This window comes from Perognathus longimembris, chromosome 1 (genome assembly GCF_023159225.1).
Source record: "Perognathus longimembris pacificus isolate PPM17 chromosome 1, ASM2315922v1, whole genome shotgun sequence".
Taxonomy (NCBI): Eukaryota; Metazoa; Chordata; class Mammalia; order Rodentia; family Heteromyidae; genus Perognathus; species Perognathus longimembris.
In genome coordinates this window covers 97456228-97480884 of record NC_063161.1, presented here as the reverse complement: position 1 = coordinate 97480884, position 24657 = coordinate 97456228, and the positions used below count along the sequence as shown (strand labels likewise).

Sequence of the window (24657 nt, the reverse complement as noted above, 5' to 3'; positions counted from 1 at the left end):
ACAAAACAGGGCTTAAAAACAGACCCACTATTAATGTACATTGATTTACATCAAAAGTGCTTAAGAAATTCCATGGGGAAATAGTATATTTTCAAAAAATGGCCCTGGAACAATTGGATATATGTGTGTGTGTACATATACATATATATATATATATGAAAAAAGAATCTGGACCCTTCTTTCTTGTAAAAAAATAACTTGAAAAGTGACAGAGACATGTTCATAAGAACTGTAGTTATAAATATTCCTAAAGAAAACATAGGAGTAAAACTTTTCTGATTTGGGCTTTGCTTAAACATAACAAAAATGTATAAATTATGAAAGATGATAATTTGAACTTTATCAAAATGCAAAAACTTCTATCCTTCTAAAGACTATTAATAAAAATATGAGTTATAGACTGGGAAATTATAGTTGCAAAACTCATACGTGATAAAGAACCTGTACCCATAATATTTAAACAGCTCTTACAAGGAAGTAAGACAATCTGCTAAATATGAAAGCACAATATCTTAATATACACGTTATTAAAGAAACACATGATTGGCTAATCAGCACATGAAAAGATATTTTACATTATTAGGAAATACTAGGTCTATAACCTAACTAGGATAAGTAAAATTTAAAATGCATACAAAGGAACTGGAATCCTAATGTACTCATGAAGAAGAATGTGGTCATTAATTTTATGTATCAAATTTGTGGGATTAAATTCCTTAGACATTTGGTAAAACTTTATTCTGAGCATATCTGAGAAGGGATTTTTACATGAAATTAATATTAAATGGTACACGTTGAATAAAGTAGATTACTCTTTAAAGCATAGGTGGCCTTCACTCAATCAATTGAAGACCTTAATAAAACAAAGCTTGACCTCTCATGAACAAGAAACAATTTTATCAGCAGAGTGACACTGAGGTCAAACTTGAACTCCTTGCTGGGTCTCCAGCTTGCCAACCAATCCTCAGATTTTGTATTTATCAAGCCTGTACTACTGTGTTAGTCAACTCCTTAAACTAAAAAACCAAAACAACAACAAAAAAACTTTCACTCACACACTACACTACATACCCTGTTGGTTCTAGTTTTCTAGAGAATACTCATACAGGGAGATTCTTATCAAACTAGTTGTATTTAACACAGGATCCAGCAACTCCTTTCCTAAAGATTTAGATTGCTCCCATCTTTTTCTTTCCCCCTCATGTCTTATTCTTATTGCTTTCTCTTTTTACCCCAAACTGAAATGGTTACACAGAAACTTTCTATCAATACCCTAAGTGGCCTAGTTCACAGTAGTATAATTGGGAAACAATAAAACTGCATATCAAGTAGTGAATGATTCAGTAAATTAGTAATGGAACATATATAGCAATAAAAATGAACAAACTTTGGATCCATGCAGCATCAAGGAGTCGATCTCTAAGTATTATGCTAATGAAAAAAGCAAGGTGCAAAAGAATATATATATGCATATATATAATGGTTTTATCCATATGAAATTCCAAAAATAGCAATTCTGTAAGGACAAGAAACAAATTAGTGGTGCCCAGGGCTGAAGTGAAAATGGGCAATATTAATTATATTAGCATTGCTCCATATTTGTCCTGTGGTTTCTTTCTCATCTGGTTCCAGAGCTGAGAGATTTCTTAATCTGTGTCCTGTTGCTAGAACAAAACACCTGAGGTAGGGTGATTTACAAAGATAAATTGTTCTGGAGGCCGGGAAATTCATGAGCATGTTGCCAGTATCTGGTGAAGAGTGTCTCTCTGAACAAGCTTTCCTTATAAAGCCATCAGTCCCATGATTCAAACCCTTCCTTAATGACTCTGTCTAATTATTGAGATCTCAATAATCTCTCAAAATCCTTCCTTAAAATACAACCAACATACAATATGAAAATTGTCCCAAGATGAGTTTTGGAGGGGCCATTTAAGCTATGGCAGAAAAGGTTTTGGTTCTAGCCACTCCAGAAGCTTCTCAGTGCCCTCCTGCATCAACTCTGGGACACAGGAACCCAGGCTGGCATAGTCTATAACTCTGGGGAAAAGACATATAGCTCACTACTGTGATGCCAACACTTCCTTCAGCCTCACTTTTCACTGCATCCATGGGAAATGCAGCATGAATTAATAGTCAGAAGCATCTAATAGGATTTAGTGCCTTATAACAGCACTATAAAGCCTTGGTCATCAAATAAAATATCTGAAGCCCAGCCCATTAGCAGCAAGATATTTTATGGAATTATAGCTTTGTTTTTCTTTCAGAGAATAGACTGTGCACAAGCCTAGAAAGCTTATCCATTGATATTAAACTTCTTCACAAAGAATATGAGAAGAAAGCAAACCCTCAGATCTCAAACCTGCAGTTCTACCTCTGCTATTATTCCTTGTCTCCCTCAAGTAAGTTTTATAAATCATTTCTCTTAAAATTAAGTCATAAAAGCACACTCATCTTTCCAAGAGTTTATCCAGAAATTTGCAAAGTACCTGGATATGCTTTAAAAATCATACCACAGTAGCCAGCCAGATTCCAGTTTTGTACATAATCTTTATTTGGCAGCTTTCAGTATAGACTATCACCAAAGTCAATTACTTTTTTCTCAGGTTTCCTGACTACTATGTCCTCAAATTTATTCATAAATTAGGTAACTCAAGGTTCACAGAAGCAACTGTTTAAGATATACACATCATTAAACAGAAGAGCAAATCTGACATTTAAAAGTTGCTCCTATAATGCCCCCAGGGTGCATGCTATAGAAATATAAAGGCCTGGGGCTGGGAATATGGCCTAATGGCAGGAGTGCTTGCCTCCTATACATGAAGCCCTGGGTTTGATTCCTCAGCACCACATATATAGAAAACAGCCAGAAGTGGCGCTGTGGCTCAAGTGGCAGAGTGCTAGCCTTGAGCAAAAAGAAGCCAGGGACATTGCTCAGGCCCTGAGTCCAAGCCCCAGGACTGGCAAAAAAAAAAAAAAAAAAAAAAAAAAAAAAGAAAAAGAAAAAGAAAAGAAAAGAAAAAAAGCAACATAAAGGCCCAAGCACACAAAAAAATGGAATCATATACTAAAATCTCTTAAACCTTCATTTAAAATGTTTCTAATAGCATCGTTTTCCAGGGAACCAAGCAAAAAATGCTAAAGGAAGCTGTAATTAGTCCTTCTTAATCAGACGAGTGGATTGTTGTGGGATGGGGATATAAAGTTGATAAAGGCAGCTTTCTAAAGCCAAGGCTATGGGGCTGGAGAAACTTGGCCATGGCAGTCCAGAGTAGGAAGGCTCTCAGGTATCTTATTCATAGTGTCTTGACAGCTGAAGGGTACACCCTGATGAGGTGAGCCACACAACTCAGCTCATTATCCTGGCTCCTCAATCACCAGCCAATGGATTTTGGCTTTGCTAATTTTCATCAAGAGCAGCACTGTTGGAAATCAAAATGGAGCTGATCAAAATGGAGCTGAGAAATGGGTCAGGACTGAAAGTACCCCAAGGTCAGGTTAAAATACAATAATGGGTTTTACTTCACACCCAAAGTGTTGAGGAACTCTCAAACAAGCTTCCCTGACACAGTGGAAGCCCTCCATGCAGAGTTAGCACTTGATGCTTCCCTTTCCTATTAATCAAGTTTCCATGGAAACACATTTATGAACATATTACCTATGACACTCACCTGCGTTAAAGATAAAAATGGGCCAAATACTTTCTGAATTAACAAACCATATCTGCTCAGCCAGCTCTCTCTATAACCTATCCATTTCACAATGGGCAAAAACTATTGTTAAAACCGAAAGTGATTTTCAAGTCAAGGGCACAGACCACCTAGCTATTATGGAGTTCTATAGCTTTTAACCTTGATGTAGAGAGTCTGAAGCTTGAACAAGGAAAATTCCAGTTACTCTCCCTCTTGGTTGCCTGCTTTAGTTCTCATTCACACTGTTAGTCTCTTTTTCTCTTTTTTTTTTTTGGTAGCCTTGGATGGTCTTGAACTGGAGATTATACTTCAGTCTCCCTAGTACTGAGATTACAGCATGAACCATCACACCTGATTCCATGCTACTCTTCGAAAGCACTTATCTACCAAAGCTCAAAGCAGGTTAGAAACATGAATTTTTATTTTTTTATTTTTACTTTTTTAGAGTTCTTTTAAATTTTTTTTCTTATTTATTGTCAAAGTGATGAACAGAGAAGTTACAGTTTCATACATTAGGCATTGGATGCATTTCTTGTACTGAAACATGAATTTTTAAACCTGTGATGTTTGATTGGCATAACTTCTGGTCTAGAATACCCCTTAGTTTTAGGTCCTATGACCACAGACCCATTGTCTACTCCTTATGAGTCTCATTAATCTTAGACTCAACATCTTCTTGGCTTGCTATCCACTGGACTAACTGGGCATCTTCTACTTCCATCCTTCCCTCCAATGTCTGAGCAGCTCACATCAGAACCTGGGCATCCTCCTGACCTCCAGCACTGAATGCACTGCCATACCCTGAGCTGTACCCTCTTGTCCGTGGCCTCTCCCCAGCATTTCTGCTAGGAGCCCTCCATACCACTCCCCTGCAGAGCCCTGTAATAGCTTCTTAACAAGAACCACTTCTGTTTAGTAAAATGGGTCTTTGGTGTGTTTTCACTTTTACCCCTTTCTAGTATAGGAGCAACAATCTGTCACTTCCTAACAGGTTTCTCCAGAATTATCTCAACCTTAAAAAAAAAAAAAAGGCATAGCAGTATTTTTCTGTTGTTGTTGTTGTTGTTATTTATGCCAGTCCTGGGCTTGAACTCAGGGCCTGGGCATTGTCCTTGAACTTTTTGGCTCAAGGAGTCTAAGCTGAGAAATACCTATGAAATGAGAGATCAGGAATGCTGTTTCCTACAGCCTGTCTCACACAAAGATGAGAGACTAAGTTAAAAGGCCGTGTGGTTCATTGGCTACTTGTATTAGAGTCCTTGGTTCTATTTTTTTTTTTTTTTTTTTTTTTGGCCAGTCCTGGGCCTTGGACTCAGGGCCTTAGCACTGTCCCTGGCTTCTTTTTGCTCAAGGCTAGCACTCTGCTACTTGAGCCACAGCGCCACTTCTGGCCATTTTCTGTATATGTGGTGCTGGGGAATTGAACCCAGGGCCTCATGTATACAAGGCAAGCAATCTTGCCACTAGGCCATATCCCCAGCCCCAGTCCTTGGTTCTATTACTGCTGGCTGTGCCATCATGGGCAAGTCACTTAGCCTGGCTGTACTTCAAAGTTCTTATCTGTAAAAATAAAGGTCAATAGTAGTACATCTTCAAGAGGAGTGAGATTAAATGAGTTGATGTATATAGTAAGTACTCTGGGCACTGTCTAAAGTTGCTTTGAGTAAGCAATGCATCAATATTTATGATTTACTTGTTATTAGGTGTGTTTTCAAAAGATTCTTTACAGGATTTTGGTTAAAAGTGTTATATTCTGGTGAGAACAGAATTCAATGTTTCAAACTATAATGTTGAAATTAAAATAGTTTTTTTTGCTACACATGAAAACTATTCTTAATGAAAGCATTCTGAATGCAAAAACTTGTTGATTCCGGTAAAACAAATAAAATGTGTGCTCTCAAAGAGTATTTTGGGATCCCATCGCATTCCTTTCCCCCTTTTACTTCTCCTGACCATAGAATGAGTGGTTTCCTCTACCATGTGCTCCATACCATGATAGCAGAGACTCGGGAGCAAGCAAAAGAACTCATTGATCAGAATGAAACCTGCAAAACCGTCGGCCAGAAGAAGCATTTTGTTCCTTTTAAGTTGATTATCTTGGGTATTTTTATAGAGCTAGAAGATGGATTGATCCATTGATTGTTTTCATATGAAATTTAAGGATCACCAATGCTGAGACAGGTGCCCGTGGCTTAACCTGTAATCTTTGCTCCTCAGGAGACTGAGATCTGAGGATGGCAGTTCAATGCCAGCCCAGCCAGGAAAGTATGTGAGACTTCCATCTCAAATTAATCACCAAATCCAGAAGTGGAGCTGTGGTTCAAGTGGTAGATCTCTAGCTCTGAGCAAAAAAAGAAGAAGGTGAATGAAGAAGAGAAGGAGGAACAGAAGAAAGAGGAGGAGGAGGAGGAGGAAGAGGAGGAGGAGGAGGAAGAGGAGGAGGAGGAGGAGGAAGAGGAAGAGGAGGAGGAAGAGGAAAAGGAGGAGAAGGACTGGAAGGAGTAAAAGAAAATCTTCTTGAGTATTAGCAATCTTCTATATCTATTTTATTCATCTATTTGAACGGTGGTTGTATGGATTTATACATAGGTAAAATACACTTATTATGAATATTTAAGATAATGTGCTTTATGTATTTCATATCATATTTTACTTCTATGATAAAAATCTTCCCAAGTAGCCACTGAAATCATGACTAATTGTACTTTGACTCAACAAAATTGACTGTCGTTTACTTACTTCATGTTATTGGGGAGATGGCAGTGTGGTTCAATCTATGAATACATGAAAACAAGTATTATGGGTAAAATTGTGTCACCCACAAAATTCATATGCTGAAGCAGGATCACTCCTAGGGTGATCATGTTTAAAGACAGGACCTACAAAAGAAAATTAAGGTTAAAAAAGTAATAGGAATGGGTTCCTAAAATTGGACTAATGTCCTTAAAAGAAGAGATACCAGGGCTGGGGATATAGCCTAGTGGCAAGAGTGCCTGCCTCGGATACACGAGGCCCTAGGTTCGATTCCCCAGCACCACATATACAGAAAACGGCCAGAAGCAGCGCTGTGGCTCAAGTGGCAGAGTGCTAGCCTTGAGCGGGAAGAAGCCAGGGACAGTGCTCAGGCCCTGAGTCCAAGGCCCAGGACTGGCCAAAAAAAAAAAAGAAGAGATACCAGAAATGCACACACAAAGGAAAGATAGTATGAGGACAGCGCAAAAAGGTGGCCATCTACAAGTCAGGGGGAGAGGCTTTGGGAGAAACCAGATCTGCTGACACCTTTGGTGTTGGGTTTCTAGTCACTGGAATGGGCAGAATGTAAACTGGTTCTTTAAACTATCCAGATATTAGGGAAGTTTAAGTAGATTAAGACACTTTTCACACTTTCCAGAATGGCTAAGCAACAGGTAGGATACTGGGAGCCACTGCAGGAAGGGTGAAGGCATCTCTCATGAACTCTGGTGATGACATGGCTCTTTCCCAGGAGCACCTGGGGATGTCAGTTGGTGCAACCAGTTTGGAACTCTGAAAATATTTCTAAAGCTAAAAACATATGTTTTCCATGAGCCAGCAATTCCACTCCACAGCATATGCCCTACAAAAATTAGTGTGTATGTGCAAGAAATGAATTATGAGACAGTGCATAGTGCAACAACGCAAATATCATTTAAAGAAGAGTGGACAAATTCAGAATTTTCACATGTGAGTTACTAGAGAGCAATTAAAGGGAATGACCTACTGCTACATACAAAAAGTGGCAAATCTTTGAAATAATATTAAGCAAACCTACCAGACACAAGTGTTATGTATCATATGATTCAAGTTATATGAAGTTAAAAGCAAGCATGGAGGTGGGGTGCTGGTGGAATCAGTGACTAGAAGGAATATGATCTCTATTTGATCCAAGTGTTAGTTTTCAGACATGTGACACATTTCTCACTGTAGTTAAATTATGTGGAAATTTAAAAAAATAAAAATGTAGATAGCTGTTTAGGCTTTTAACTATCACACTAAATAGCATGATATGATTACTGGATAACCTTTTTAGCTGATTAGGAATAACTGAGAACTCTAAGGGATTTGTGCCAAGATTTCACTCCAAAGAAGAACAGAAATCAAGTCAATGAAATGGGTACAAAAAGGTTGTGAGAGAAGAAGTTACACTCTAGTAAGCCTAGTCCATTCCACAGCCTGTTCTATATAGAGGACAATTGCTCACGCATGGATTCCTTGAATGAGAGATTACTTTCCCAACCTGCCAGTTATTGTTTGTGTTCTTGTTTTAATTTCCCAGATCAATGGATGCCACAATACGGGTGCTATGACTGCAGATAACACTAGCAGCTTATTGAATTTTGTCTGGTGTTACCATCTGAAAATGTGGGGGAAGACAAAGCATCTTGGCTTGGTCCAAAGATATCAACAATAGTCATTGCCCTACATTCTCCAGCTGGTAGTTACAACACATTGCAACTGTTTTGTTTTTTTTTAACTAATACAGTTATTTGCTAGGAAGCACTTAAAATTTCTAATTACCAATTACTGGTCTTTCCCATGAAATTGCAGCAATATCAAAGCTTAATCACACACGTGCATGTGTGCTAAAACACACAAACATTACTACTTTGATTTTCTACCTCAGTTTTACCTTAGAATCTCCTTTAGCTTTTGTTTGGGGTGGCTCTTGATTACAGGTAGCAAATAGACTCACATATATATTTTAATCCCTTTCCTCTTCAATGAGATCCATAAAGAGAATGGAAGAGAGATATTCACAGACAAGAGATTTTGATGCATTTCTTTGAAATGATTAAACAGTGTTAATAGCAAAGAATATCATGGAGAAAACTCTGGATAGAAAAGATTCACTGGCCCAGATCATTTGGATCTCTAACCTTTTGATCTAGGTATTACAATATAGAGTTCTCAGAAAATAAACTAGAGTTTGGAAATCTCCAGGGAGGCAGGCAACTTAATCACTCCCTGCCTGATTATCTTTTAAAAAAGAGAAGCAAGGATCTGCTGGTGGAAATGTCACCCTTAGGTCCTCATTTTCAGTGCATTTTCCCATCCAACACTACCTTCGTGTTCTCTCTCTCTGTCTCTCTGTCTCTCTGTCTCTCTCTCTCAATGTGGTGAGTGTGAAAGGAAGACTTGAACCTGTTAGATTAGCACTTTTCCACTGAATTATATACCAAATCCTTTTGTGTGGAGAGGTTCAGATACTGCGAATTGACCTCAGGTCCTCATCCTTGCTAGGCAAACACTCTACCACTTGAGCAAGACCTCTAGTCCTTTTTTTGCTTGAGTTATTTATGAGATAGCTCATGTTTGTGCCTAGGCCAGCATAGACTGTAATCTCTCTGTAGACTCTCCATGAAGCTTAGTAAAGAGGCATATACCATGATGCCCAGCTATTTTGTTGAGATGGGATCCTTTTGTTTTGGCCCTGGCTAATCTCAAACCACAAATCTCCAGATCTCTACCTTCTGATTAGGTGGGATTACAATCATGCACCACTATGCCTGGCATTACCTTTACCCTTTCATGTAAAGAGCTGGAAATCCCAGAGAACCCCTATAGCCTCCTCCAGCCCAAGGAACTCTTAACTAATGGCTAACTAGGATGGAAGGATCAACCTTCAGTGAACCAGGAAGATACATACTGAAGCTGACTTACATACACTCCAGTGCTCCCCTGAGATCAGACAGAAGTTACCCCCTGGGGCATTCTGACTGAGATCACACTCTGTCTTGACTTCTTCTCCTTCCCCTCCCAGTTTCCCCTGAGAGCAACTGCTGAATAAAGCAGCTCCTATATGCATGACCTCCCTTCTCTGTGCCTGTTCCTGCAGAGTCTGACCTAAGCCACCTACAACCTCAGCAACTAATACAGACCTTCTGGCCACCTTCAGTGTCACAGGCCTCTGAATGGATAATCAGTGATGGCCAGACAGTTGTTGAAAGCCTCCAGCCTAAAAGGGAGCCATCAAAATAAACAATGAGATGGAAACAAGCCTACTCTGATTTCTCAAGTGGAAGGAAGGAAGAAAAGGGCAGAGGGTGAAAAATGGTGGAAGAAATTAAACTCAGAAAGTAGAAATGGGAAGATTTACTTATGTGAATATTGCAGTTAGTATTGTCCATGAAACCTGAATCTCTACCTTTGTAAGCACAATCTCTTTCTTTCTACAAGGGGAGCCTCATGCCACATAAGCCGCGGGAGACAGATGGATAATTACCTACCTATCACCACACAGTGATTTCAAAGTCGGCTTTCTCTTCATCACCCCGCCCCTCTGCATCCATTCACTACAAGTAATTTTGAAGATAGTCTTTGCATCACCAGTCAGCACTATGTTGTCTCCCATGGAGCAGCTTAGGCATAATAGGTGACAAATCCTGCATCTCTCATTCTATACTCTTCCCCACACAGGCTCCAAATACCTCCCCTGACAAATGAACAAACATATATATTTTTTAAGACACAGGCTTAACATTCTGAATTCAATACATCCTGTAGCATAATAAAACCAATCTATGCCAGGTCAAAGTATACTTTGCACATGCCATGGATCTTTGTTCTACATTGTAGTAAATTCATATATTTTAACAGGCCGAAATCCTATTTTATGTTTGTGTGTGTGTGTGTGTGTGTGTGTGTACACATGTGTGTATATATTCATGTGCCTTGGTACTGGTGCTTGAACTCAGAGCGTCGATGCTATCCCTTAGCTTTCGTGCTCAAGACTTGCACTTTGCCACTTGAGCCATACTTCTATTTCTTTCTTTTTCTTTTTTTGGTCAGTCATGGGGCTTGAACTCTGGCACTTTAGCTCAAGGCTAGTGTTCTCTCACTTGAGCCACAGTGCCACTTCCAGTTTTTTGGTGGTTAATTGGAGATAAAAGTCTCATAGATTTTCTTGCCTGGGATGTTTTCTGAGTAGCTAGGATTACATGCATGAGTACTGGCACCTGGCACAGGCTGACATACTTAAGTACTTACTTGAAAGGTGATTTAATTGTTCTCTTGCTGAATAATTTTTAATGAGTAATATATACTATTAATGATTTTGGTCCTGATATCTAGTAGAGTTCTTTCTTTCAAACTCCTTAAGTACACACACACACACACACACACACACACACACACACACACACACACACCCCATGTGCACTTTTCTTATTATAGAGTAAGATACAGATGGTCCCTGAGTTGCACTGTTAGATTTACAATTTCTAGTTTTACAATGGTACAAGAGCCTTCAGTAGAAACTGTACTTTCAAATAGTGGATTTTGATCCTTTTGAGGGGAATGCAGCAATACATGGGTATAGCACTCTCTCAGAATGCTGGGCAGAGGCATAGAGCAGAAGCTGCAGTCAGACACAAAATTCAGAGGAGAAACAATGGACCCTCTATTCTGTGTTGTGTGTAGTGTTCAGAAAGCTACGCTGATTGCATGATTTTTCAAGCTAAACAATATTTTCAATTTACACTGGGTTTATTTGGATATAACTGATCATAACCTGAAGAGTATCTATTTTACCATAAGATATTTGAAACACACACACACACACACACACACACACACACATACACCCCATTATAATTATTTCACCATCCAGTTTTTGTCTACTCATTCTGAAAAAATAATTTTATGATGTATACATTTCTTTATAATTACCTATTAACAATGAAGATGCAAGCTCTGCTCCAAGCCTTGCTCTTCAGAGTCATGTGTCTCATTGACACAAGTCAGGGAAATATGAATCAAAGGAGCCTTCCATCCTACTAGTCTACATTATTTATAGCCATGTGTACGTTGTATAGGTGCATATACTACATTATGAGTAAAGCATACCCAAATGCAGGGATGCTGGCAGCCATGACAAAGTATCCTATGGTGACAGAAGCCCAAGGGACCACAGCTAGGCTCTTGGACACTCAGCTACTCTCTAACAAGCCCTTTCCAGGCTGAAATGTTGGCTTTGTTTTGTCTACTTGTTTTCCTTTCTTTCTTCCAGGACATTCTTTTCCTTTTATGGTTAATAGCAGAGGGGGCAGGGGGTTGAATTTTAGTGGTCAGAATCTCAAAGCCCTTGAATTTAATCATAATATGTTAACTCAATCACTCACAAAGGTTTGCCATAAAATAGATGAATAAGCAGGATATGTAAAAAACTAACAGATTATCTTAACCCTTATCGATTCAATAATTTTATATTGACCTATTCAGTATGCAGGATCAGTATGTATGGTTGCATACAGAAGATATATAAATGAAAGTGAAAAGGTGAACAAGAGCTTTGGGGCTCCAGAATGGAGCAAAGCGCTAGGAGAATTTAGATCATGAACCCATGAGACAAACCCAGCCTGCTCCCTACTACTGCAACCATGATTGGGTTTATTGTTTCCAACTGGTCTGGAAAAAATTAAGAGCAGTCAAATTTTTCTGATAGATGAAAATGTATGAACTTAGAATCCCAATGTCCACAGATAAACTTTTACTGGGATACAGCCATGTTTATAGGCTTCCACATTGTCTAGGGCTACTTTTATATTGCAGCAACAGAGTTGAGATATTGTAACTGGGACCACATGGGCCACAAAACCTATTTCTTCCTAGATGCCTGTGGCTCATGCTCAAAATATTAGCCATTCAGGAGTCTGAAATCTGAGGATTATGGTTCAAAGCCAGATTAGACAGAAAATCCCGGAGACTCTTATCTCCAATTAATCAGGAAAAAGCCAGAAATAGAGGTATGGCTCAAGTGGTAGAGCACCAGACTTGAGCAAAAAAGTCAAACAAGAATAAGAATGCAAGGCCCTGAATTCAAGCCCCTGCATAAACAAATGAACAAATAAATCTATTTACTATCTGGTGCTATACACTAAAAGGTTGCTGATTCCTTGTGTAGAGAAAGGTGAAAGCAGGGTCTAAGACCAGGAAAGTCATTGATGCTGAATGTCATCATGACAAAGGTAGCACATCTACTTCATTTCTTTAACCCTTTATATCTCATTTAACTCTCCAAAAGGGGCCCTTGGGGAAAGATGTGAAGACCAAGTATCATCATTGCTCTGTAACAGCATGTAAAGACCAGGCCCAGCCCCAATTGGATATACACGTTCATTATTGGCAGCTTATGGCAGCACCATGTTCCAGACCTCTTAATCTTTTCCAATTCATGATTTTCAGACAGGAGAGATGTTTGCACAATGATCACACATACACATGCACACACGCATGCACACACACACACATACACAGATGAGGGGATCAAAAATAAGAATTCACCTGGGACAAGTGAGACAGCTCCAAGTTGCAGAGGACAAAGTGTCCCTGGACGGGACATAAGCAATCAATCCCATTTACCCTGTCCTTAAGTCACTGAGAGACCCTCTGACGGCCCCCAAAGTCTTGTATGAGACACAAGTTTCCTCTTGTGGTAGTTATGAAGGCTAATGTGATCATTATGAGAAGTGTATGAGTTAGTCCCATGATAATGCATACATAACACTAACTGCATGCCTGGCATTTTGTAATGGTAATTTGGTTATGGGGGGGGGGCAGGGTTTCCCTGGATGGAGAACTGGCTGAACTCTTAGAAGGAATTGATATGTTCTTGTATTAGACAGAGCTGTAAAGGGTACAGACATATCTGAGCACAAGATTCCATTACATTAGGCTTTCACGCAGCCCAATGCTGTGGAAAGATATGTAGCTTCTTCAGGACAAAACTTTCCCAGGTGTTAGCTCAGGGAAAAGTGATTCTCCTAATTCCAAGTTATTTGGAAGAAAAGTAGGTATAAAAACAGTTTCCATATCTGGGAAGAAATAAATTAGGTTGGAATTTATCATTAAGTAACTTAACTCATCATCCAGAACCTCAGGCACTACAAGAATGTAGCCACAGGTACCTCAGTAGCTCTCATGCCTATAATCCTAGCTAAAACTCAGGAGGCAGAGATCTGAGGATTGTGGTTCAAAACCAGCCCAGAACTGTGGCTCAGGTGGTAGAGCACTAGCCTCGAGCAGAAGTGCTCAGGGACAGTGCCCAGGCCTTGAGTTCAAACCCCATGAATGCCAACTGGGACAAGCTATCCAAGCAATGAGCACCTAGACCTTTAGGACGAGGTCAATCCTGACAACGAGGAACCATGGAGAGGAGTAAGAGGAGATGAAGTCTCATCTTAAATGGAGTCAATTTAAACTTGTTCTTTCAAAATTAAGCAGAGCTGGGAGATCAAGAGGAATAGTTGTTTACCCACCTAATGTCCATACCTGTCCATTTTCCATCTGGACAGAAACTTGCACTCTTGCCTTTGTTACTTGCTATTTGTATATATATATTAGCTTCTGACTGGTTACTCCCAACCAGTCCACTATCCCTAAACACTCCCTTCCGGCCCCCAGTCCAGTTATTCCTCCTTCCTTGTAATGGGCCACAATAAGGTTTATGTTCCAAATGGAACTTTTCTGGCTTGTGCCGAGGGTGTGTTCTCCCATGTTGTTCATGTTAAATGGTCCTGTGAACTTGTCAGCCTTTTGCCTGACCTTCTCAAAAGTCTCTTTTAACAGGATAACAACATCCCTCACCCAGGACGCCACCTGGGAACTTGCAGTTCAAGGCCATCCTCTTACTACACTGCTCTGCCCAGTGCAGATCTGGACCCTGAAGACCCCAGCCCCAGTGACTCCTTGATGTGCCCAAGCTGCAGGAGGTAGCCAGAGGAGGCCATGACACCCATTGGCCCTGATAACCATTCTCGTGGAAATGATGAGGACTTTTGCCAGCCAAACTGTCAAACAAATACTTCTTGGATGGTACCAGGCCAAATGATGAATCAGGGACCCCTGACTACTTCACCCCTTTATAGCAGGAAGTAGATCCAGAAGAAACAACCTCCGCCCATACTCCCAGCCTGGTACCCCTCCTCTGTTATTAATAAACAACAAATGTGGGAATGTTAGCATTTTCCTAGCCTCAGGTCCTCAGCTCCTCCCACTAGCCCCCAGATCCACCCATACCTAATGAGCCACTCCTACTCACTACCTACCTACTTCCCTTTTACCCCCAGAGAGAGAAGCTGCCACCTGGATAAGGTGCAGACGCCATGTAGCTCCCTCTCCCATGGGAACTATGGCCCCACAAATAAACCTCCTTATGAACCTTCTTAAAACAAACAAACAAACAAACAAACCCAAACAGCCCAAATAGGAAAGTCTGTGAGATTCATCTACAATTAACCACCAAAAAGCCAGAAATGTCTGGCTCAAGTGGTAGAGCACTAGTCTTGAGCACAAAAGCTCAGGGATAGTTCCCATGCTCTGAGCTTAAGCCCCAGGGCCAGCACACACACACACACACACACACACACACACACACACACACACACACACACAGAGAGAGAGAAAAAAGCTGATGCTGAGAGAAAGCAGCCATCAAGGAGGCCAGGGGCTACATTCACAGCCCAGGAAAACTGCCAGATTTAAGAACCAGTTCAAGCCTGTAATTCAGCTACTCAGGAAGCTAAAATCTGTGAATCATGGTTCAAAACCAGCCCAGATAGGAAAGTCTGTGAGACTCTTATCTCCAATTAACCTCCAGAAAACCAGAGGTGGCACTGTGGTTCAGAGTGGTAAAGTACTAGCCTTGAGTGAAAGAGCTCAGGGAGAGCACTCCGGTCTGGAGTTCAAGCCCCACAACTAACCAGTAAATAAGTAAACAGATAAAAGGAACCAGTCCATTCACTTTAAATCACTGCCAATTTCTTTAGACTTACTTATTTTTAGAAATAAAATGCTGGGCTGGGGATATAGCCTAGTGGCAAGAGTGCCTGCCTCGGATACACGAGGCCCTAGGTTCGATTCCCCAGCACCACATATACAGAAAACGGCCAGAACCGGCGCTGTGGCTCAAGTGGCGGAGTGCTAGCCTTGAGCGGGAAGAAGCCAGGGACAGTGCTCAGGCCCTGAGTCCAAGGCCCAGGACTGGCCAAAAAAAAACAAAAGAAATAAAATGCTAACCCCAAAATAAAATTTGGCTTTATGAATATTGTGATACCATATACTCATGCCATTACCTCTCCAAATATGCTAATGATTTTGAACAAATGAGAGCGTGGGGAAAAAAAACACCTCTCTTCTGACATGGAATTATTTCATAGTGCAAGAAATAAGTCCTCTTCTGATGGTTGCTGTACAAAGGAGCTGTGTTCCTAACACTGCATGTCAGAACCCACAACTGCTGAAATAAATCAGTATAGTGGGTTTGCAAGCATGGAAAAAAAAATCTAGAACAAGACAGGAGCTATCATAGTATACTACATACAACAAAGAACAAATACTGTTGCATGAAACTTAGTTCAGTGATGTGTGTGTGTGACACTTACATATACTCCTCTATAGTCCCAGTCTGTGATGTAAATGGTATTCTAAGAATCATGGTCAAAAATGTGCAAAACCCATTGCAATAGAGTATAATCCATTTTAGTAAAAGTCTAGTATAAAAATTCTAATTCATTCAATAGTGAAGAGGTAATTATTCCTGTTAAGCAGAATTTCTTTACGTGACAAGCTGTGCCATTGAATTTAAATATGCTACAATAAGGCTTGCCTGGTGTGCCAGTAATCCCAGCTACTGGAAGCTGAGGCAGGAGGATTATTGCTTCAAGACCAGTCTGAGCAACCTAGGAAAATGCTGTCTTGATAAAGAAAGAGATTTATATGTACCTTCTCAAGTATAATATATACTTGTTAGTAAATACAGAACTGATCTTGAGATACAAATGTTATAAAAAGACAGAAACATCTATAAATCATTATCATATTCGGAAGGATGGCCAATCAATTCGTATATGAAAAATACCTGTTGCTATTTTTCACTAACTGTATGCTAATTATCTCACCAGGGAACAGAAGAGGAGCAGGCTGCTGGGAAACGGTGGGCAAAGACAGTTCTGCCACCATCATACTTAGACAACTTCCCTCAATCACATATTCAAAAATAAGATGAGATTGCTGTTCTTCTTCCCCCCCCCACAAAAAAGTACATTTCAGAAACAGAAAGCTGCTTTATGTTTGAATGCTTACAGTTCCCCCATTTCATAGGGCATTCCCTTAATTACTTTCTTCTCAAAGCAAAGAGCAAAAAGCCTAGAGCCTGCGAGATAACTGGAATTGAAAATCAAGTGATTCATTAATGTTGGCCTGATAGCGACTGATTTTAAAAAGAGAAACCATGTCAGCTACAGATTAGCTGGGACGACCACAGATTCCATGAAAAGGCTATGTGTTTCAAAGGGTGCTTAAGAACTGTTTGGAGATGGCAGCCTGAAACAACCTCATCCAACACAAAACAGGAATGCTGATGGAAGTCATGTGACTGAAATGCCTCAAATGAGCAAATGAATGAGTAGAGGAAGCCAAGGGTTAATCCTAATTTAAATAAATATTCCCAGGAGCAGCTTTGTAAATGCCTGTAATGGATGTCCTCAGAGGACATCTATATTTGAAACAGATAGCAACCTCATAAATACACACCTAATAGGAAAAAGATAAAAAACAAAAAACCACAAATGTTCATTCTCTGTTATGTGAATAGGTACACAGGGTTAGAAATAAAGTTCACAGAGCCTGCTTCTTATAGACATTCAAGCAGTATTCTATCTCAAAGGCCAGAAGGAAATGACTATACCAAAAATGGCTAGGATGATGAACACCAAGTCAAAGAAGTATGGGAAACATTTCAGTAACACATAGGATGAGTGCATTTCTAAATTATTAATTCTACATAACGGGATATTCAATAATCTGAGTGAATCAATCAACTAAATGTAAGTAGACATTTCACTCTTTACCTGTATTCCTACAATGTCCATATCCAAGTAGCCATTTTTATATATTCAAGGATACCTCACACCTGAGCACATAGGGTAATCAAGCACCTCAGATAAGTGAGCATTGTCTGTAGCTAGCTTGTGAGTAAAATGGACTGCAGGCTGTTGTAGTACATTAAAATCCCTCGATTAACATACCAATAACTGTTGTCAAGTCAATTCATATCCGTCAAAAACTTCTCTTGATGCCTCAGTACCATGTAGAACAGAGGTCCCAGGTGCCCAGCCCACTACTTCTTTAACCTACAGCTTTGATGGGCAGTTCCCCCACACATGCTGAGAGCTTCCCACACGTCCAGCCCTTCCTTTCTGTTATGGGCTTTCTCTGGCACCTCTGGAGCTTGCTTAGGCTAATACGCCAGCTCAGAAGTACTGAGGATTTAACATTCCCCATGATAAATGGTGGGAAAGTACCCTAGTTTCCCTATGGCTTGATGGACAATTCTAAGGTGTACAGAACAGAAGCAGAGCCAAACTTCATTTTTTTCACAGTGGAGACCTGCTCGTTGTGAGCCACCTCTTCCAGGCGTGCTTCCCCTTCCAGTCTCACATTCTTTATTTGCACTTGTTAGCCTTGCTTCCCCAGTAAACTATCTGAACCTAAATCCCTGCTATGGTGTGTGCATGCACAAATCACCTCAGTATCACATGCTGATTTGGGTCCCCTATGGGACACAGCGGGCTGCTTGTAGAGGTCAAGGTAAAAGAACTTTACCCTTACTCTTTATACCTGCATTACTGAAATCTTTGGAACTATTTCATGCATTCCTTGCAGGAAATACTTAATGATCTCTTACTAATGCAAAGATTTTGCCTGTGTATTATAAGGTACAACCAGAAGAACAAAACAGAGTGATAGCCTCGTGGACCTTACACTGGAGAACAGGATGTGAAACATGGAGGAAGAAAAGGAACCTTCCAAACCACAAAATGCTGTAGCATGCATGTCCAAGGAGAAGGACTACTTCCAGTGAATTTTGTCACTACCATCAGTCACTCTTCAAGTTTTCTAACTATGAAAGGTTTAGTGAGAACATCCATCTTTTCCTAAAGCCAATATTTCTTCACAGGTTGGCCCAGATGACATGCAGTGATTCAGTGTGTGGTGATTCAGACTCAACACTGAAAGGCAAACCATCTTACCAGACTGCCTAAATGACTACTTCAACTACCAGGGTGATGTCACCTTGTGATCGTTCATCTTGATTGTCAACTTGATTGGACTGAGAAGCATTCACGATATTCATAAAGCATGTCTCTGAGAGTGTTGGTAAAGACATTTTCAGAGACAATTTCAGAGGGCTCTGGTCGAATGAATACATTAACTCATAGATGTGTTCATTATACAATGACATCATTGGGGAGTGGTGAAAATAGGAGGTGGAGGAAGCAGTTCGCTGAGCTGTGTCTTTGGAGGCTGTATCTTGCCCTGACCCCTTCCTATATTTCTTCGGTTTGCTTCTGATCTACCATGAGGTGAACTGCCTCCTCCTCCACCTGCCCTTTCCACTCTGATGTTTTGATCAACCATGGAGGAGTGGGGAGGTGGGGCGGGGACGACAAACAACCACAGACTGAATCTTCTGACTAAAGTAAATAGTTCTTACCTTGCAGCTGTTTTTCTTAGGTATTTGGGTCATGATAATACAAAAGTAAATAACATGCACATATCCAAGTGAATGAAGGAACCCCAAAATGCTTCCCTGATGTACCTTGACATATCAAGCATGTTCCCATCTCCGTCTACAAAACCCTCCTCCAATATCTGCATGGTGCACTCCTTCACATCCTTAACCTCTCTCTGCTAAAGGTCTTCTCTGACAATCCCATACAAAATAACACCACTCCCTCAATGCCCTGCTCTATTGCCTTCCATTTCATTCTGTGTGTGTGTGTGTGTGTGTGTGTGTGTGTGTGTGTGTGTGTGTGATATTGGGGCTTAAACACAGGGAGCCTCAAGCTCCTGATCTGCTTTTTCCTTCATAATTGGCATTCTTTCACTTGAGCCACACCTCCAGTTCTGGCTAGTTGATTGGGGATAACAGTCTCTTGGATTTGTCTACCTGGGTTGGCTTTTAACCAATATCCTCAGATCTTAACCTCGTCAGTAACTAGGATTATAGCCCAGAGCCATGCCCACATGGCCATTTTGTTCTTCATAGCACTTACCTCTGGATATGTTATGTATTTTCTTATTGATATATTTTCCTCAAAATCATTTCACCACAGTTGAAGTTCCATAAACTTGTTAGAATCATGACCCAATCTCATAACTCAGGAATCTAACGGATACATAATTACTGTGGAGGGGTAAAAAAGTGCTTTTAGTGGTTGCTGCTGCTATTGTTCAAGCATCAATATATAAAATAGCTTTTATATTATCAAACTGTATAGGACACAGAATGTAAATGTCCATTATATAAATATGAAACCCTGAAATTTTAGAGCTCAGGTACTATACCTAGCTTGCTAAAATAATTTATTCATGTATTCATATTGCAAATATAGAGTACTTATGATGGGTGTGGTACTTTACTGGAGTGCTATATTTGACTTTCTCTTGAAAAGCTGACTTTATTCGTGTGTGTGCGTGTGTGTGTGTGTGTGTGTGTGTGTATGTGTGTGTGTGTTGGTCCTGGGGCTTGAACTCAGGGTCTAGATATAGTCTCTGGGCTTCTTTGCTCAAGGCTGATACTCTACCATCTGTGCCACAGTGCCACTTCTGGCTTTTTGGCTTTTTTGCTTTTGTAGTTAATTGGAGATAAAAGTCTCAAAGGCTTTCCTGCCTGGGCTAGCTTCCAACAGCGATCCTCAGATCTTAGCCTCCTGAGTAGCTAAGATTACAGGTGTGAGCCACTGGTGCCTGACTTGACTTTACTGTAAAAGGCATATTTTCCTATTATAGATAAACTCGTGTTTTGAGAACTTTTATGTTATTTCCCATTATTTTCATCTATAAGTCTTATTAACTCAGCAATCCTGAGGAAGGCTACTCATAAGAGATGCTTCAGGTGGAGTCTTTTCTTCTGGCTCTTTTAAAGGTAAACATTGTTTTCTTAGTTTAAGTGATGGATGAAACACTGAACTAAACAACATTAAATGTTCACTATTACAAACCTACTTCTGTGACTGTGGCTGCCGAACCCTGATTAGATAGGTCGAATTAGTCTGCTACAAATTGGTGCCCTTACAACAAAAGAGGCCCTCATGTTGGGTGATAATCTTTTACTTGCCCACTGGACTCCCCATTTCACTTCCACACTTCACATAAGTTTTTGTCTACTACTAGCTTCAACTTGCCCACAGCTTCCCTAACTTTGCTTAAAAGACAGCAGTAAATTCCTTTCTTTCTACCTCAAAATTTCTATGCTTCTATCTCAAGAGAGTTATGCCTCCACCCAGTATCTTCACATCTTTCCATCTTCTGGAAGGCATCATCAATCCAGCCTCCTCCTTACATTTTCAATCTCCAGTCATCTCCATGAGATTCTAGCCTCATAATTCTAGCCTCAGCTTATAAAGTAGGCTCTAGCCTTCCTATTCTAAACACATTTCTCATTGCTTTTCTTTAATGAGCTGTTCTTTTGCTATATCACTGTCCTTTTCCTACACCACCCAATTTATGGAGAAAGCAGTCTTCTAACCCTGTTTGCCATTTTCTCCATTATGAATTCCTTGTAGGATAAAAGCCCTGCTTCCCTGTGGTGCCATAGTTTATTATTTTTGACCCCTCACATCAATTTTTCCAATGTTCTTTCCTTTTAAGTCTTCTGAAACAAACGAACAGATAAACAAAAAACATTTTGTTTTAAGAGGTCCAATAATGGAAAAGAACAAGCCTAAACATCACTTTACATGAAGCAAAAGCAACGAGGGAAATGAGTAGCTCCTGGAGGAAGCACTAAAAGGTACAACCGATGACCAGACTGAAGTGCAGATCACAGCTGCATCATTCACCTTACCAGTGTCATGTGTAGAAAGGCATATCAGAAATAACATTACAAAGGAAGTAACTAATCCCAGTCATTAATTGTGCTGCTGTATCATGCCACGTTCTCTAAACAGGTATATTTGCCTTGGTTAATTCCTAATACTCTCATTAAACTTTATGGTAAAAAATTTATATCTCTGCTTTAACTTGCAAACACAAAGGCTATGATTTTCTTTTACACATTAAAATGTTTCCTTCTAGAATGGCTTTTAAATTCCCTAATTACTTTTCTCAGAAAGAGTTTTGGCAGAACCAATAAGAAAGCAAAGAACTAAGATTCGAAATTCATTTTCCTAAATCTATCCTTAAGTCTTGGATGAGATCCAAAAACCTCACATGAAGATTTTAGCAGGCTGGACTTGAAGGACACGGGGAAATTTACTATACATTGGCAGCTTCCAGAGACCCTGGTCTATATATCGTCATTAATTAAGGGAAGATAAATGGGAAGGAAAAAAAGAGAGAGCATGTATGTCTCTCTCTAGTCTTGTTATTTTTCAGTATAACAATGACATCATATCATATTTGCCAAAAAAAGAAAGAAATTTTAAAGAAAAAAGAAGAAACCATTGGTGCCAATGTGTTGCCCATCTAACTTGTACAGCATGACTGCTGTAGGCTTTTCAAAGAGGACTGGAGCAGCCAGTTTGGGTTCTGACAGCAATGCAGTAGGATAGAAGGTGTTATGATTAAAATGTGTCCTAAGCAGGTTCATCAAGTCACACAACATTCTAGCCAAAGAAGTACTATGATATTAAGAAGGGTAAAGGCATGCTAATTCTTACCAATACTGCAGGAGAAATTTAGACACCAAGGGAGTCAAACTGCAGCGGACACCCATAGAATATACCATCTCGCTTCCTATCTCTCTCTACTCACCCTTATATATGCCTATCTTTAGCACGCAGAGACAATTAAGCAGCTAGAGACTCTGGATGCATTTCTGTGTCCTGATTCCCAGACACCGCCTGGGAGGCTGACATTTATTAAATTTCATACTAGTGGGCTACAGGAAGTAGGCAAACAGGGACTTCACTGACTGAAGATCTCATCTTCACAGTCGTGGGAGATTTCAATTCTCAAATGATCCGGGGTACCACCACAGCCATTGTGAAAGCTGGGAGAGTGGCTGTCACCAGCCACAGAAATAAAGTATCCCATTTCCCCCAGAAAGCATTCTGGAGTAGACACCAAACGTTTTTCCATGTTATTCTTTTTTTTTTTTTCTTTCTGAGGGCCCCTACCTCCTCTTTTAAAAGACTCCTATCCATCATCACAAGCCTCCAGAGTTCATTCTAAAAGAACCAACACAAAGACTGTCCATCCTTCCGCCATAAGGTAGATATGTGTATATGTGGGAGGAGATCTAGGTCGCATTCAAAGTTGTGGGGAAGGGGAGAAGAAGGTGATCACTAAGGACCCTTCTCTTCAGGTAAGACAAGAGATAAACAATAGAAACTGCAGCGTCAGACGGTCCCGGATCCTTGCAGAAGTGTCAGGATCAGAAGCTTCTCTTCCAAAGTAGGGACACTAGCAGTGCCAGAAGGTGTAACTATTCTTCTATTTCCCTGCCATGTGCCGGGAGGCGACATGCTCACTTCCACGTTCCCGTCCCTCCCGCCACCCCCCCCCCCCCCCGCCGTCACCCCAGTCATGAAGCCAGAGAATGGGGAAGTGAGAATCCCCCGACCCCCCCCCGCCCCCGCCCGGTCCCTTCCACACGCAGGGACAGAACAGAGATTGTCCTCAAAGAGTTTCAGGATCAAAATAACCAACACTGTTCCACAGGGTTTAGGGCACAGGCAAGCTCTCTGGATTGGGGGGCACGGCTTGGAGGGAGCATGGATACAATCACACCCCATACACACACTCAGACAGAGAGGGGTTTACAAACCTGCCCCCCCCACCACTGCCTCTGTCGTCCCCACTTCACACAGACACACACACACACACAGACACACACACACACAGACACACACACACACACACACACAGTGCATCCTGCCCACCTCACCCTTCCCCTCTGCCACATTCTTTCTCCTGGAGAGTCAGCCCAGACAGGAGGGAGCCTAGCGGGGATTCCTGGAAATGTCACCCCACCACCACCTCCACCACCAACGCCTCGGGTCCGCCACTCCCCACCCCCTCTGCTGCACCTTTTACTCACACACACACACACACACACACACACACACACACACACACACTCCTGCCTTGACTGTCATCAGCATCTCCGCGCGCGCCGGGCACCAGGCATCTCTCTCCGAGTGGACACCCGTCTTGCCCCGCCCGCCTCGCCGGCTAAGGGCAGGGCCCCCCTGGATGTCGCCCGCTGTCCCTCCCCGGGCACCCACACTATTGTTCCACGCAGCGCCTCAGACGCCCCTGGACCAGGACCCGAGCCCCGCGCGGGGCGGCATCCGCGCCGGGGGGGGCCCCCCGCACCTCACCCCCTCTCCCTGCCTCTCCCCCTCGCCCGCCCCTCCCAGGCCGGGGTACCTCTGCCTGACAGCTGGGTCCGCGGGGCCCGCGGGAGCAGGCGGCGCTAATGACAGCGATGCTGCCCAGCCCGGGAGGAAAGCTCCGCTCCAGCCGATCCCACCTCCAGCGCCACCATCTTCTCCGGCTGCTGCCGCTGCCGCTGCCGCTGCCGCCGCCGCCGCCGCTGCTGCCACCAGGACCGCAGCCGCCCTCGCCCCAGCTCCGGCTCGGGCTCCGCAGCCGCCGGCTCCCGCCCCTCCGGTCCCGCGGCCCCACCCCCTTGTCCCCGCCCTCCTCCCTCCTCCCTCCTCCCGCCCTCGCGCCCGCCCCTCGTGACGCGCGCCCGCGCCGCGCGCGCGGGGCGGGGCGGGGGCGCGCGCGGGGGCGGGGCGCGCGCACGCCGAGTACTAGCAGCGCCTCTGCTTCCCACGCCCGTCCGCGCGCGCGCGCGCAACGCACAGTCCCGTGTGCTGCGGCGGTGGCCCAGGCTAAGGCGCGGATGTGTGCGCGGGATGTTCCTCGCCTCTCGCGGCGCCAGAGCTTAGGGAAGCAACCGGCAGTCCGACCTGCGCTCCGGGTGGTGAGAAACGAC

The 24657-nt window shown here is 41.9% G+C and overlaps 1 protein-coding gene across 2 annotated transcripts in view; it reads right to left on the bottom strand.

Annotated features, from left to right (window-relative positions):
* The window catches only part of Apba1 (amyloid beta precursor protein binding family A member 1), a 210699-nt gene extending 186495 nt beyond the window's left edge, over positions 1-24204 (bottom strand). Inside the window, exon 1 of one of the 2 annotated variants that reach the window (XM_048332822.1) lies at positions 24084-24204. The gene's annotated coding sequence lies outside the window, so the exon portion shown is untranslated. The remainder of the gene's footprint in view (positions 1-24083) is intronic. The other variant, XM_048332813.1, reaches the window with a different exon arrangement.
* Between the last annotated feature and the right edge of the window lie 453 nt (positions 24205-24657).